Source organism: Aotus nancymaae, unplaced genomic scaffold (assembly GCF_030222135.1).
Source record: "Aotus nancymaae isolate 86718 unplaced genomic scaffold, 86718_ANA_hifiasm-v0.15.2.pri h1tg000016l, whole genome shotgun sequence".
Classification (NCBI taxonomy): Eukaryota; Metazoa; Chordata; class Mammalia; order Primates; family Aotidae; genus Aotus; species Aotus nancymaae.
This window is the reverse complement of record NW_026988428.1, coordinates 40,082,118-40,095,675: the sequence shown is the minus strand read 5'-3', so window position 1 is coordinate 40,095,675 and position 13,558 is coordinate 40,082,118. Positions and strand designations below refer to the sequence as shown.

The following is a 13,558-nucleotide window of genomic DNA, read 5'->3' as shown; positions in this document are numbered from 1 at the left end:
AATAACCTTTTAAAAAGATAAGATGAAAACACGCATACATAAAAAACAAATAAACAAAAGCTGTACTGTAGGTTCTTCTCTAGATATTCTTATTTTAATTTTCCCCATAGTCAAGAGTAATCTACATTTGCTGACTATATGTCCTCACCTCTCATTTGTTTTTCTTCACTCATTTCTAATTGTATTCTAAGCTATGTTAGAGTTGGGAAATTACTACTAGAATTTATTTGTTTATTTATTTAGATGGAGTCTCGCTCTGTCACCCAGGCTGGAGCACAGTGGCACAATCTTGGCTCACTGCGACCTCTGCCTCCGGAGTTCAAGCGATTCTCCTGCCTCAGCCTCCTGAGTAGCTATAATTAAAGGCATGCGCTACCATACCTGGCTAATTTTTGTATTTTTAGTAGAGACAGGGTTTCACCATTGTTGGTCAGCTGGTCTTGAACTCCTGACTTTGTGATCTGCCCGCCTCGGCCTCCCAAAGTGCTGGGATTACAGGCGTGAGCCACCATGCCTGGCCTGGGCTATATTTAAAAAGCAACATAATCTGATTTGCATTTCTGCAAGATCACTTGTGGCTATACTGTAACAAATAAAAGGAAGTAAAACTGATGGGAGACTTAAGAAGCTTCACTAGTATAGTAGCAATGGAAATGAGAAGTGGATGGATTTGAGACCCATTATAGGATATAAAGGATAAGGAAGCAGGAGAAATAAAGGAACACATGTGAACCTCTAGCTGAAAAACGGATTTTTATGTCATTGTAGAAATAGTAAACCTCCAGCCTGAGCAACGTGGCAAAATGCTGTCTCTACAAAAAATTAGCTAGGCGTGGTAGTGCACACCTGTAGTCCCAGCTACTCAGGAGGCTGAGGTGGAAGGATCACCTGAGCCCTTGGAGGTCGAGGCTGCAGTGAGCCAAGATGATGACACTGCCCTCCAGCCTGGATGATAGAGTGAGACCCAGTCTTTGAGGAAAAAAAAAAAAGAAAAAATTTGAAAGCTGACCTGACCACATAAAGAGAAAACATTTCTACATGGCAAAATGGAAAACCAAAGTCAAATGATAAACAGGCAGGGAGGGGGAATGTATCCAACTTATTTCATAAACAGCTAATTTCCAAAATACATGAAAAGTTCCTAAAAATCAATATTAAAAGCTTAATATCTGGCCAGGCATAGTGGCTCACACCTGTAATGCCAGCGCTTTGAGAGACCGAGGCAGGAGGATTACTCGACACTAAGAATTTGAAAAACCAGCCTGGAAAACACAGCAAGACCCCATCGCCACAAAAAAAATACATAAATTAATTGGATGTGGTAGCATTCACCTATACTCCTAACTACCTGGAGGTTGAGGCAGGAGGATCAATTGAGTCTAGTTTGAGATTACAGTGGGCTATAATCTCATCATTGCACTCTAGCCCGAGTGAGAGCTAGACCCTGTCTATAAAAAAATAATTAACAAAATAATAATAAGAACAAAATAATAAAACTTAAAACTTTAATATCCAACAGTAAAATGGAAAAAACATATGAATAAATACTTCAAAACAACAATGGTTCTTAAACCGATAAAAGATGTTCAACCCCATTCATAATTTTTAGAAAGTGAAATAAAAACAGTACTGAGATAGCATATTACACCTACTTGGATGACAAGCATTAAAAAAAAGGGCGCGATGGCTCATGCCTGTAATCCCAGCACTTTGAGAGGCCGAGGTGGGCGGATGACGAGGTCAGGGGTTTGAGACCAGCCTGGCAAATATGGTGAAACCCCATCTCTACTAAAAATACAAAAATTAGCTGGGCGTGTAAGGTTTGAATGAAGCAACCGAGGTTTGAATGAGGCAACTGAGGCCAGTTATTGGAATAAAGAAATTTAATCGGCTCCTGGGCGAGGTTCTGCAGTCCGACAGGAGGGGCCAGAGAAGTCAGGGGGACTCCTCTCAGAGGTGGGCTTTTATAGGGAGTGGAGGCGTTTGATTGATTGTGCGAGAGCAGGATGTGGACATGGCAAGCTGCTATTGGCAGGTAGGTGGGATTTCCGGTGAGCGGACTGCCCAGGGGGAGTGGGACCTGGATGGGGCAAAATGCTATTGGGCAGGTTCTGGTGGGGCTTCTTTTGAATTTTGGCGGGGTTTTCCAACAGCGGACTAGGTGCTGAGTGCAGAGCCTAGTGTTGAGTGCAGATTTGAGTGTGAGTGCAGAAGTGGGTGGGGAAAGTTACGTGGTGGAGCTAGGTGCTGAGTGTGGGGCTTGGTGCTGGGCGTGGAGTGGTGACATAGTTTCTAGGTGTGGAGAGGGGTGGGCATGTCCGAGCTCCCGGGGAGGCGACTGGCCTTACAGCATGGTGGTACGCACCTGTAGTCCTAGATACTTGGGAGGCTGAGGCAGGAGAATCACTTGAACCCAGGAGGCAAAGTTTGCAGTGAGCCAAAATTGCGCCACTGTACTCCAGCCTGGGCTACAGAGTGAGACTCCATCTCAAAAAAAAAGAAAAAATAGCTGGGCGTGGTGGTGGGTGCCTGTAATCCCAGCTACTTGAAAGGCTGAGTCAGGAGAATTGCTTGAACTCCGGACGCAGAGTTTGCAGTGAGCCAAGATCACACCACTGCACTCAGGTCTGGGTGACAAGAGCAAAACTCTGTCAACAAAAAACAAAAGTGATAACTGACTAGTTGTGGTGGCTCACGCCTGTAATCCAAGTACTTTAGGAGACTGAGGCAGGCAGATAACCTGAGGTCAGTAGTTCAAGACCAGTCTGGCCAACATGGTGAAACCTCCTCTCTACTAAAAATACAAGAAATAATTAACCAGGTGTGGTGATGCATGCCTGTAATCTCAGCTACTTGGGAGGCTGAGGCAGGTGAATCATTTGAACCCTGGAGACAGAGGTTGCAGTGAGCCAAGATCTTGCCACTATACTTCAGCCTGGGCAACAGAGAGAGACTCTACCTGGAAAAAAAAAAAAAAGTGATAACCAACTGAAGTGAGGGAGGGAAAACAGGCACTCTACTGCATTGCTGGTGAGACTGAAAAATGGTATGACCAGTACGGATGGCAATTTGTCAACATCTACAAAAATTACAAATGTATATACTCTTTGACACAGCAATTATACTTTTAGAAATTTATCCTACAGTTATATTTGCAAACTTGCAAAATGACAAGATATACAAGCTTATTTACTGCAGCACTGTCTGGGATAGCTAAGGTAATCATAAAACATATACTACCCAAATTGGAACACTGTTGGAAGAGAAAGAGGACACTATGAATATTTAAGCTGGGGCTGAGTGCAGTGGCTCATGCCTGTAATCCCAGCACTTTGAGAGGCCAAGGTGGGTGGATCACTTGAAGTCAGTAGTTTGAGACCAGCCTGGTCAACATGGTGAAACTCTGTCTCTACTAAAAATACAAAAGTTAGCTGGCCGTGGTGGCTCATGCCTGTAGTCCCAGCTACCCAGGAGGCTGAGGCAGAAGAATTGCTTGAACCCAGGAGGCAGAGATTGGAGGGAGACAAGATGGCACTACTGCACTCCAGCCTGGGCAACAGAGCAAGACTCTGTCTCAAATAAATAAATAAATAATCTGGGACAACTGGCATGAACTGAGACTGTCCCAGGCAAACAGGAAATATGGTAATTCTAGTAATAACAACAAATAATCACCAATAGGGTACTTGTTAAATAATGATAATACATCCAGACAATAGAATACTATGAAGGCATAAAAGGAATAATTATGTGCTGATTTGGAAAGTTCTCCAAGATGTATAATAAAATGTTTTTTTGTTTGTTTGTTTGTTTTTGAGATGCAGTCTTGCTCTGTCACCCAGGCTGGAGGGCAGTGGTGCAATCTCGGCTCACTGCAACCTCCACCTACTGGGCTCAAGCAATTCTCCTGCCTCAGCCTCCCAAGTAGCTGGAACTACAGGCTCACGCCACCATGCCCGGCCAATTTTTTTTTGTATTTTTAGTAAAGATGGGGTTTCACCATATTGGTCAGGCTGATCTTGAACTCCTGACCTCGTGATCTACCACCTCGGCCTCCTAAAGTTCTGGAAATACAGGAATGAGCCTAAAGTTCTGGAAATACAGGCCAGCCACCATGCCTGGCCCATATACTAACATTTTTAAAAGACAAAATACAAAACAGTGCTTATAGCATGCTACCCTTTATGTGAAATAAAAATATAACTACTTAGATACGGATAACATATATCTAGAAGGATATATTCGAAACCAGTGACACTGTTTGCCTCCAGGGAGGGAAGCTGAATAGCTGGGAAACAGGAGCAGATGGCAACTTCATTATATGCCCTTTTGAATTCTGAACCAACTGAATAAATACAATTATAAAATAAAATGGCTTCAATAGTGAGTTGGCTACTTGAACATTTTATAACATATTTTTCCCTGCTTGAGCGTCTATATTAAATAATAATAATTCTGTTAAATATTGTGATTCTAGTCAGGCACAGTGGTGAGGCCTGTAATCCCAATACTTTGGGAAGCCGAGGTGGGCGGATCACCAGGTCAGGAGTTCAAGACCAGCCTGGCCAGCATAGCGAAACCCTGTCTCTACTAGAAATACAAAAAAAAAAAAGAAAAAAAAAAATCAGCCAGGCATGGTGATGCACTCCTGTAATCCCAGCCACCTGGGAGGCTGAGTCAGGAGAATCACTTGAACCCAGGAGGCAGAGGTTGCAGTCAGCTGAGATTGTGCCACTGCACTCCAGCCTGGGCGGTAGAGTAAGACTCTGTCTCAAAAATAAAATAAAATAAAACAAAAATTGTGATTCTTAAGCAGTTTTTAAATCATTTTAATTCTGCTATATATTTTTTTTTTTCGAGATGGAGTCTCACTCTGTTGCCCAGCTGAAGTGCAGTGGCCACCATGCCTGGCTAATTTTTGGTATTTTTAGTAAAGACGGGATTTCTCCATATTGGTCAGTCTGGTCTCAAACTCCCAACCTCAGGTGATCTGCCAGCCTTGGCCTCCCAAAGGGCTGGGATTATAGGCGTGAGCCACTGCACCTGGCCTCCATTTTTTTTTCTCAAGAGAATTAGATCGTTTATTGATTACACATGATAATGGATGATATACAAGCTTCATTCCCATCTATAATTTTATCTGGTACCATTATTCAATTTAGATATATTGCATAGGATGTGCCAACAATCATCTTTATCACCAATAATTCCATGATTTTGCTTGGGTAATCCCTTTTAATCGTGAACTTCAGGTCACAACAGTAACAGTAACTATTAGTTCAACTACACCAAGGTTTCTGAAGACAATGGCTTCTTCACTCAAGCAGGTTGTATATAAATTCCAAATAGAACCTGGCATCACCCTGAAGGAATTCTAACTTCACACTGTTGGGGAAATTTACCAAGATGGCTTCAGAGTAGACTAACTTTACACAGCACATTAAAAAAAAAATACATTTATTCAGTCACGATCAGACTATTACATTTAGCAATCAACAGCATGGGTGCAAAAAAAGAAAAAGAAAAAGAAAAAAAATCTACATTAAAACCCTTTGTTGGAATGCTTTACACTTTCCACAGAACAGAAACTAAAATAACCTGTTATACAATTAGTCACAAATACAGTCCTCGAGTTTTTTGCCCATACACATGAGTATTTGTCTAAATCATGTCTTCTTTGTAGCAGCTAGGCCCTGCCACCACTGTGCTTGGCTGAGTTCACAAATCTGTTGTAACCTGTAGCTTCCCTGTCACTTCTCTGGCTCTCCTCTCCTGCTAAGCTGTGTTTCCTAATTAAAATCTTCTGCCACTTCCATAGCTACTGCTGCTATTGGAACCACCATAGCCACCTTGGTTTCATGGTTTGGCAAACTATTGGCCGCCACAACCATAGGGGCCAGAGCTTCTGCCTCCAAAGTTTCCCCCCTTCATGGGTCGAAAATTTGAAGACTGATGGTTGTAACTGCCAAAAGCATTGTAGCTTCCACCACCTCCAAAATTGCCTCCATCATTACCAAATCCATTATAGCCATCCCCACTGCCACCATATCCACCACCACCACGGCTGCCACCAAAGCCACCACGACCACTGAAGTTTCCCCCATGACCAAAGTTGTCATTCCCACCAAAACCACCTCCATGACCACCACCAAAGTTTCCAGAACCACTTCGACCTCTTTGGCTGGATGAAGCACTAGCCATCTCTTGCTTTGACAGGGCTTTCCTAACTTCACAGTTGTGGTCATTCACAGCATGGTATTTCTGAATGACAATCTTATCCACAGAGTCATGGTCGTCAAAGGTTACAAAGGCAAAGCCCCTTTTCTTGCCACTACCTCTGTCAGTCATGATTTCAATCACTTCAATTTTCCGTACTGTTCAAAATAATCTCTTAGGTGATGTTCTTCAGTGTCTTCTTTAATGCCACCAACGAATATTTTTTTCACAGTTAAGTGGGCACCTGGTCTTTGAGAATCTTCTCTTGAGACAGCTCTCTTTGGTTCTACAACTCTTCCATCCACTTTGTGTGGCCTTGCATTCATGGCTGCATCCACCTCCTCCACAGTTGCATACGTGACGAACCCAAAGCCCCTGGATCGCTTGATGTTTGGATCTCTCATTACCACACAGTCTGTGAGCGTTCCCCATTGCTCAAAATGGCTCCTCAGGCTCTCATCGGTTGCTTCAAAGCTCAACCCTCCAATGAAGAACTTCCTCAGCTGTTCCGGCTCTTTAGGAGACTCTGACTTAGACATGATTGCAGGGAGAAGACAGACTTTAACGATGCTTCTTCGGCAGCATCCACGGGCAGAAAGGAGCAAACTGACGAATGTCCTCCATTTTTTATTATTACTAGAATCACCATATTTCCTGGCTTGCTTGAAACAGTGCGGGCAGCTCACCTGAGGTCAGGAGTTCGGGACCAGCCTGACCAACATGGTAAAACCCCTTCTCTACTAAAAGTACAAAAAATTAGCCAGGCATAGTGGCAGGTGCCTGTAATCCCAGCTACTCTGGAGGCTGAGGCAGGAGAATCACTTTAACCTGGGATGTGGAGGTTGCAGTGAGCCAAGATCACACCATTGCATTTCAGCCTGGGCTGAGGTGGGCAGATCACAAGGTCAGGGGTTCAAGACCAGCCCAGTCAACATGGTGAAACCCGTCTCTACTAAAGATACAAAAAATTAGCTTAGTGTGGTGGCACGCGCCTATAATCCCAGCTACCTGGGAGACTGAGGCAGAAGAATCGCTTGAACCTGGGAGGTGGAGATTGCAGTGAGCCAAGATCATGCCATTGAACTCCAGCCTGGGCAACAGCTCAAGACTCCATCTCAGGAGAAAAAAGAAAAAAGGGGAAAAGTAGGGGACTTGTTAAATAATAATTCAAAAACAAAACTAAGATGATATTTTAGAGAAACTTGAAATCAAGTACCACTATTGTTAGTAACTATCACAGAAATTTTATATGTAGTATTATTCTTTTAATTTGGCACCTTCTGTACTTTTTATTGTGAATTTTCATCTAATTAAATTAACTAAATTGGAATAAGAAGTGTAAACAAGGGAGTAAATATATTTAGCCCCAAAAATCTCTGAGTGGTAGTTACTACATAAATTACTTGATGATCTAAAATTGTAATATCTAAAAATGTCCTGAAAATTGGAAAAATATAACAACAGTTTTTTTGCAAACTGACAGGTCAAAGTAGATGATGTAAAATTTTTCAAATTATATAAAATCTTAATAAAGTATGGCTTATGGAGTGTTTCACTTAGGTAAGTGTGGTTAAAAGTTAATTTAACCTAGTCCTTTTTTTTTTTTTTTTTTTTTTTGAGACGGAGTTTTGCTCTTGTTACCCAGGCTGGAGTGCAATGGCGCGATCTCGGCTCACCACAACCTCCGCCTCCTGGGTTCAGGCAATTCTCCTGCCTCAGCCTCCTGAGTAGCTGGGATTACAGGCACGCACCACCGTGCCCAGCTAATTTTTTTTGTATTTTTAGTAGAGACGGGGTTTCACCATGTTGACCAGGATGGTCTCGATCTCTTGACCTCGTGATCCACATGCCTCGGCCTCCCAAAGTGCTGGGATTACAGGCATAAGCCACCGCGCCCGGCCAACCTAGTCTTTTAGAGAATGGTTTTGTTTGGGCTGAGCGCAGTGGCTCATGCCTGTAATCCCAGCACTTTGGGAGGCCAAGGCGGGCGGATCACAAGGTCAAGAGATCAAGACCATGGTGAAACCCTATTTAAAAAAAAAAAAAAGAGAGAATGGTTTTGTTTGTTCACTATATAGTAATACAAGATTCTGACATCTTCCATATTCTTAAAGAAAAACAAGTATCAAAATACTATGTCTCTACCAATAACTTGGAGGAGGGGGGGAAAAAAAGAAAATTCTATCAATCAAACCCTGAAGGTATGTTCTTTTTGCTGTGTCAGCAAAGGCTTTCAACTTCCTTCAAATTATCTGTCACCTACAGACTTTTCTAAATCTTTTTTAGGATTTCTCCCAAAATCTACATTCTTTTAGCATATTTTGATGATTAAGACTTGCTATAATCTACTCTAATGGCTATTGGAGAACCCAGATTATAGAAGATATTATTTGGCAAAACAGAGAGTGTGATTTTTTTTTAATAGGCTTATGTTTATATTTTTTCAATTCTATACATTTTGGTTTTCTTATTGCTAAACCAAAGAAGAATTAGGAAAGCACATTGGAATAGATCATAAACTTTTTTTTTTTTTTTTTTTTTAAAGATGGGGTTTCACCATGTTGGTCAGGCTGGTCTTGAACTCCTGACCTCAGGTGATCCGCCCGCCTTGGCCTCCAAAGTGCTTGGATTACAGGTGTGAGCCACCACACCTGGCCAGATAAACTTTTATTAAATTTCATTTACTCCATGAAAGCCTAGCATCAACTTAAAACATGCAGCCCCTACCTACATCCTCAACTTCATTGGTCCACACGGTCTGCTTTTTTTTTTTTTTTTTGAGACAGAGTCTAGCTCTGTCGCCCAGGCTGCAGTGCAGTGGTGCAATCTTGGCTCACTGCAACCTCTGCCTCCTGGGTTCAAGTGATTCTTCTGCCTCAGCCTCTGGAATAGCTGGGACTACAGGCATGCACCACCATGCCTGGCTAATTTTTGTGTTTTTCAAGAGTTGGAGTTTCACCGTATTGGCCAGTCTGGTCTCGAACTCCTGACTTTGTGATCCACCCACCTCAGCTTCCCAAAGTGCTGGAATTACAGACATGAGCCACCATGCCTGGCTTTTTTTTTTTTTTTTTTTTTTTTTTTGAGATGGAGTCTCGTTCTGTTGCCCAGGAAGACATTCTGCCTCCCGAATTCAAGCGATTCTCCTGCCTCAGCCTACTGAGTAGCTGGGATTACAGTGCACCACCATGCCTTGCTAATTTTTGCAGAGATAGGGTTTCACCATGTTGATCAGGCTGGTCTCAAACTCCTGACCTCGTGATCCGCCTGCCTTGGCCTCCCAAAGTGCTGGGATTATAGGCGGGAGCCACTGTGCCCAGCTGGTCCACATTCTCATACTCATGTTTCATTCCAACCAAACTAGATGTAGAATCCCTCAAATGTTCTTCTCAGGCTATGTTTATTCTTGCAGAGCCCTCTGTCTGAAACACCTCTCATGCTTTAAACTGGCTCCTGTCAGCTGACATTCCTCTTCTATCTCAGCTGCCCTTCATCCCCAGCTGAGTTAGGTGTCCCCTTTTTATACTTTCTTCTGCATGTCTCTACATCACAGCATTTTTCATTAGGAATTTTAAATATAAGCTTTCTCATTTCTCCCAATAGAAACTGCTTTATTAAATTTTTAAATTTTTGGATTCTCCAGCACTGGACCTGGCATACTGAATGCCAACAAATAAATATTCACTGAATGAATGGAAGCTGATTATGTCAGATCCCCAAGTACTTACATTTACCCAGGAAATACAAGTTTATCTTTTACAAAAAGAGAAACTAAGGCAGAAAGGAGTTTGTAACAATAGTATCATTAGCAAAGATTAATGAAAAAAAGTGAACTAATCTTTTACTTGGACCTAGCTACAGTCTAAAGGGTAGGACAGGCTGGGCGTGGTGGCTCACACCTGTAATCCCAGAACTTTGGGAGGCCAAGGCGAGCAGATCATGGGGTCAGGAGTTTGAGACCACCCTGGTCAGCAGTGAAACTCTGTCCTTACTAAAAATACAAAAATTAGCTGGGTGTGGTGGTGGGCGCCTGTAATCTCAGTTACTCCGGAGGCTGAGGCAGAAGAATCACCTGAACCCAGGAGGCAGAGGTTGTGGTCAGCTGAGATCGTGCTATTGCATTCCAGCCTGGGCGACAGAGTGAGACTCTGTCTCAAAATAAATAAATAAATAAATAAATAAATAAATAAATAAATAAATGTAGAACAAATGAGTCTCTAAGTCATAAGAAATAATTTCCAAACACAAACATCAATTTTCTATCACAGAGGATTTAGCTTTTCTTTTCTTTTTCTTTTTTTGTTTTTTGAGATGGAGTTTTGCTCTCAAAACTCCAGGCTGGAGTGCAATGGCATGATCTCGGCTCACTGCAACCTCTGCCTCCCGGGTTCAAGAGAGTCTCCTGCCTTAGCCTCCTGAGTAGCTGAGATTACAGGCATGCGTCTTTATGCCTGGCTAGTTTTGTATTTTTAATAGAGACAGGGTGAAGTGTCTCCATGTTGGTTAGGTTAGTCTTGAACTCCCAACCTCAGGTGACCTGCCCACCTCAGGTGACCTGCCCACCTCAGCCTCCCAAAGTGCTGGGATTACAGGTGTAAGCCACTGCACCTGGCCTAGATTTAGCTTTTCTTAAAGTTTCAAAATCTTTAAGTCCAATCCTCTCTCACAGCCATGGACTAACCTAAAAACCCACTGTCAGAGACACAAAGAACTTTCTTTCAGTTATTTCTAGCTGCCCATGTCATAGTTGGCTAATAGTTTTTTTTTGTTGTTGTTGTTTGTTTTTTTTTGAGAGAAAGTACAGAATAAAAACAAACTTGTTCTTCTGGAGTATCTTGTACCATTGGTCTCCCAAGTCACCAGTTCATGCTTCATCCTCATGCAAAGATAGCAATATTGTATTGGAGACAGAGTCAGTCCAAAGGTCCAAGTGCAGCTGGAGCTAGTTCTCTAGGCAAAGAACCTCTGCTTCCATGCATAGATCTTCGCTACCCAACCATTTTCTATTAGCAGAAGGGTGCTGAGAGAGAGTAAGGAACTCATTAGAGTATAATTAAAGCTAATTCAAAGAAGCAGAAATAGGAAATAAAGAAAGCAAATTACTTCTGGGTAATCTTTAGAAATTCCCTAACAAATGGTATTATTCTCTTGAACAAATCAAAACGCTTCAGATAAATAATACTCCTATGAAGCAAAGATAAGATTCATCTGTTACATACGAAAAAAACTAATGTAGGATTGCATTTACACTAAGTATTAAGACCCAGAACTCCATCTCTTGGGCAAAGCCAAGCATAAAGCCACAAGCTGGAGTCCCCAAATTAGAGGGCTTTCCACAGACAGGAGAACAGACACAGCAGACACAGAATGACTACAGAAGAGGAAAAACAAGCAAAAACAATATAAATGTCACTCCATCTGGTCTCAAGGCAAATAAGCCCTCCAACTCTAACCAAGGCAAAGGAGAACTGCCTTTCCACAGAACCCACTAGACTGGTTTCAGTATTTGTTTTTCCACGGTTACCTTTGAAACTCATTTTAATCCAAAAATGAAAACTATGGGCCAAACACGGTGGCTCATGCCTGTAATCCCAGCACTTTGGGAGGCCGAGGTGGGTGGATCACAAGGTCAGGAGATTGGAACCATCCTGGCTAACACAGTGAAACCCAGTTTCTACTAAAAACACAAAAAATTAGCCGGGCGTGATGGCACACGCCTGTAGTCCCAGCTACTCAGGAGACTGAGGCAGGAGAATCACTTGAACCTGGGAGGCGGAGGGCGACAGAGCCAGACTCTGTCTCAAAAAAGAAAGAAAGAAAGAAAAGGAAAAGAAAACTAGTATTTTGTGATACAGCCAGAACTATCACAAGGAAAAGACTCCCAGTACTGTATCATAATAATTCCACATAAAATACCTCCTTTAGGGATGGAATCATTTCTCCTGGCATAATTCAATTCAATGCTTAATTTTTGGGAAGGGCTGCATAAAGGAGAGACTTATAGTTTAAAAACAAACAAACAACAACAACAAAAAATAACGGGGCCGGGCGCAATGGCTCACTCCAGTAATCCCAGGACTTTGGGAGACCGAGGTCGGGAGTTGGAGACTAGCTAAGCCAACATGGAGAAACCCGTCTCTACTAAAAATACAAAATTAGCAGAGTGTGGTGGTGTGCACCTGTAATCCCAGCTACTCAGGAGGCTAAGGCATAAGAATCGCTTGAACCCTGGAGGCGGAGGTTGCGGTGAGCTGAGATCGCCCCACTGCACTCCAGCCTGGGGAACAAGAGCGAAACTCAGTCTCAAAAAAAAGAGGGGGGGGTCTAATTTCTGGCTCTGGTACTTACTAGCTGGGTTACCTTATAAGGAGGAGTCTTAATTTCCAAGCTTTAGTTTCCTCATCTTCAAAACGAGACTAATAATAAGACTAATAAACGAGACCTGCTTTGTAGGTCTCTGGTAAGAGGGAGAGAGAAACTAAGTGGTTGGCGCACCATGGGCACTCAATAACAGCTATTATTTACATAATGAGTCCCTACTAAATATGGCTGCTGAGTTAGGCACTGCCGAGATACAAAGTGAAAGTTCTAGTTGCAAATGGCAAAAGTCCTGAATGTCCTTAGTTTTCAAAATTCGTTTTGTAAATTGCCTCTTTTCTGCCCGTGAGGAGAACAAGGGCAAGCAATTACAATAGGAAAAATGTGGGGAGCACTTCATGGTTTATAAAATGTTTTCCTGTGTGCTACCTTATTTTAATGTCTTAACTTTCCAGATTTGAAAACAAGTCCTACACAGTCACCAAATAAGTGATAGAGGGACACAAACTGGAACCCAGGCATCCTAACCTCCAGAGCGATCTTCCCGCCGCCCCGTGCTTCCCTCAGGTGCTTCTGCCCGGGATTCCCGACAGCCATCCTCCTCTCCACTCAGCACCACCGGGCGTCTGCCACGCGCCAAGCTACCCGCCGGGTTACGGAGGGCTGGTTTGGCTTCGGAAGTCGAGGCTAAGTGACCTGAACTGGGCTCACTCTGGGCCTCCTCTCTCAAGACAGCATCCTCTTCTCTACACCAGAACTCCATCGTCCGCAGCCTCGTGATGTCCCGGAGAAGCCCCTCCGGCCCCCACCAGCTTCGCCTCAGCTCGGCCTCGCCTTTCCCGCCCTCAGCGTCCGTGGACACCGGCGCTCGCAGGGCGCGCGCGGAAGCATCCTCAAGCTGTCGCAGGAAGCCACCACCTTGCTTTCATTGGGCAGCCTTACCCTTTCCCCGCCTCAATATTTTTGCTTCCTCAGTGATTGGACCTGGGCATTGTCCATTCCAGCTCCCAGGCACCGCCCTCTC

The 13,558-nt window shown here is 43.2% G+C and overlaps 1 pseudogene; it reads right to left on the bottom strand.

Moving 5' to 3' along the window:
- Positions 1–5,440: 5,440 nt before the first annotated feature.
- LOC135275397 (heterogeneous nuclear ribonucleoprotein A1-like) lies at positions 5,441–8,054 on the bottom strand (annotated as a pseudogene).
- Positions 8,055–13,558: the final 5,504 nt, after the last annotated feature.